A 3,515-nucleotide genomic window follows, 5' to 3' on the forward strand; every position below is an offset into this window, starting at 1 on the left:
CCCAGAGTCTCCTGGAGGGAGAGCGTGAATTTGTGTATAGATCTATACGGGACTGACCCTCCTACACCTTGCTGCTAGCTACAGTGGGACCTGCAGGTCTACGGGTGACGAATGTCATATCATTTCGACATCTCGAATGTTGTGTTTTACTGGTCGATCAAGTATGGTTACAATCATATCACATTTTACCTTAATTAACTAACAAGTTTAAAGGTAGTTAGTACATTGGTAGTTATCTAGATAAAGCTACTGTACATCTTTATTTTTCCCATTTCATTCACAATGTGATCTTCTCACATAATCGGTAATGAGAAACTATATTTTAGTAATGATAGTCATACTTTGGGAAAACTCACACTTTTACAAAAGAACAAACATAGAGAACAGTTGAGTCTTGGTAGAAGGCTACTTTAGTAGAAAATATAGGATTTTCTAGGAAGTTTACAAACATTTACATCAAATACTTACAAACTTTTACATCAAACATTTATAAGTACATTCTTCAACTTATACAAACAATGACACTAAAAATACTTATGAACTCACCAGCTTAAATGTTGATCTACGCTTTCAAAATAACTTGTATTCTCACGTCACCAGTAGACAGGTACCGATGGCCAGGTTTTAAGAAGATGGAGTACATTCAAGACTCATCTCTTATTTTGATTTACATTTTTGGTGTCTTATAAACTATACAGAACACACTTGTATTAAAATTATTACTATTAATGCAATGGATGATGTTGTTGCTTGTTTACTATTATGCATTGTTGTGATACTGTACATGACGTCCTCCGCCCCCGAACGTTTCCGTCGTTCCGATTTTGGGGTGTGACAGATTGGTATCAGAGCATTGTTTATAGTGAATTGAGTATATCAACCCATAAAAGATATACAACTATAAACACAACAGGATTAAAATACTCTGACCAAGAGTTTATACTTTTAAATAATAAAATATTTAACCAAAGTATACATACCTGCATTCATACTAAAATCAGTGTCACTAGGACAGAACAAAAGTATTACGATTGTTGGACAACACAATTAGGCTTGGGAACTTATAATCAGATCTGGGAGTGATATAGCCTGATAAACTATATCTTTCCGAGAAGTGATTAGCATGTGCCCAGGAATGGTTGTGGTGTTGCAGCAAGTCTAAAACCTTACCAACACTACTACAATTGAAACATTAGAACATAACATAAACTTAAAATACTATAGGAGTATTTTGTGTTACTAAAATTACTTATGTGCAAACTAAAAAGATCTTTATTAGTATGTCAATATTTGCTGAGTGGATACGCCAAGGTTATATGTGACTAGGGTGTTATAGACTTAGAATCTGTGATCTTTGCTTTACTTCCTGTTCCTTGTTTGGTTGTGGGCTTAGAGTTAGGGTCACCTATTCGAAGGTCTATCCTGTTTTGGTCACATATGACTGGTATGTGCTACGCAAATGTTGGAGTAACTGGTAAGGATCATCTTATAATTATCTTAATTAGTACGTCTATTAACTATCTCTTTTACCCATTTTCTCGCGTAGATAACATGGCTGGATTCCATATCCCCGGAGATCCGTACTATCCAAACCAAGGCAACGGAGGATGGCTCGATGTAGAGCCAGAAGAGAATCATCCAATCCCTTTGGATGATGACTTCGCAGAGAACTTCCCGGAGGATTCTGACTCCGGCCCAGAAGTCAACAACCTACCTCTGGAAACTCCAATCCCCAATCCTAACCCTCGTCCGACTTTTCAAGGCCCAACGCCTCTGTGGGCGGAATATGTGGATGGATGGAGTCAAGAACAGGGTCAACCAATGTCATACAATGGGGACCGAAGCTTCTACAACCTGAGCGAGGGAGGCTCAGCGGACAGGATCCTGCCTATTCTAGTCCGCAGGATTGCTCGTAATGAAGAACAGGGTAGGGAAGCCATCAACCGGGTCATGCAGGTTGATGCTAATGTGAGACTCAATACTGTCCACATTCGTCGACTGGAGGATGCTCGTGTGAGAACTGCGAGAGACAATGAGTCTCTACTACAGGAACTGGCTGCAACTCGGGCTGAAGTCATAGAGCTCCGAGTACGTCAAAGGGTTTTTGAACGACACCTTCTCGATGTAGAGCGTCAGCTGGCTGACTTGAGGGTTCGCCCAAGAGGTGCCCGTCGCTAGTAGGAGATGCTCTGCTCATCCTTTCTTTTGTTTAAGGAATAGCCTTCATAGCTATGCTCTAAGTAGCACTTTTCCCTATAAACTCTTGTTATCTTAAGACCTTGAACTTACGGTCAATAGGTCTTTATTCTGTCAAAATTTTCTTATCTTGGTGTGATGTAAGACCTAGTCCTAGGTCATTTTCTCGAACTTGTTACATCTATAATTCCAGTATTATTGGCAGATATCTAATCTAATGGGAAATCTTTAATTCAATCATACTTTCATCTGTTTTGTTGGGCTATGGAGAGTTCGTCCATGTTTCACTCTCATCATTCTCTCTCTTTAAATTCTTATCTATATCTTCATCTGTTTAAACTTATAGCTACAAGATGCCTCCACGTCGATCAGCGAGACACGCTACTCCGATAAATCCAACACAACAACCACCTCCTCCTCCTCAATACAACCCAGCAGCGATTCAAGCTGTTGTAAATGCGGCTGTTACAGCAGCCCTAGCACAATTCACCTCAACCGGTACTAGCGGGGGTGGGACTATTGTGCCTCCCACCCCAGTCGAAACTCCAGTGCGCTCTAGGGAGTGCTCATACAAAGACTTCACCAGCTGTAAACCCAGGGCATTCAATGGAACTGGAGGAATCATTACCCTCTCGCAATGGTTCGAGAAGACGGGGTTGATCTTTGAGATCTGCTCCTGTCCGGAAGGGAGCAAAGTAAAATTTGCCGCCTGCACCTTTGCGGACCGAGCCCTGACGTGGTGGAATAGCCATGTCAAGTCACTATCTCTTATAGTGGCCAATGCTATCGGCTGGGAAGCTCTTAAGGAGCTTATGATTGAGGAATACTGCTCAAGGGGCGAGGTACAGAAGTTAGAGCAAGAGCTCTGGAGCCTAACCATGAAGGGCTCCAACATAGTTTCCTACACTGCCAGATTCAGCGATCTGGTGGCACTATGTCCATCCATGGTCCAGACTGAGGGGAAGAAGATAGAGAGGTATATTTGGGGGCTGGTACCTCCATTCCAAGGGAACGTACTAGCTTCTCACCCCACTACCTTCGACAGTGCCAAGCGATTGGCACAACGACTCATCGACCATGGAGTCTGTACCCCGTCAACCACAACAACCCTAGCCATCCCAGAACCCTCCAAAGCCGCTGATAACAAGCGGAAATTCTTGGATGACAAGAAAAAGCAGAAAGCTGCCAAAAAGCAGCATGTCATAGTTGTTCATGCTGCGATAGCACCTGCCGCTGCTGTACCGGTAAAGTAGTACGCGGGAAGCTTGCCGAAGTGCAAGAAATGCAACTTCCACCACAATGGACCCTGCCGGGAAATG

This window comes from Lactuca virosa, chromosome 1 (assembly GCF_052849685.1).
Source record: "Lactuca virosa cultivar CGN04683 chromosome 1, Lactuca_virosa_CGN04683_v6, whole genome shotgun sequence".
NCBI lineage: Eukaryota > Viridiplantae > Streptophyta > Magnoliopsida > Asterales > Asteraceae > Lactuca > Lactuca virosa.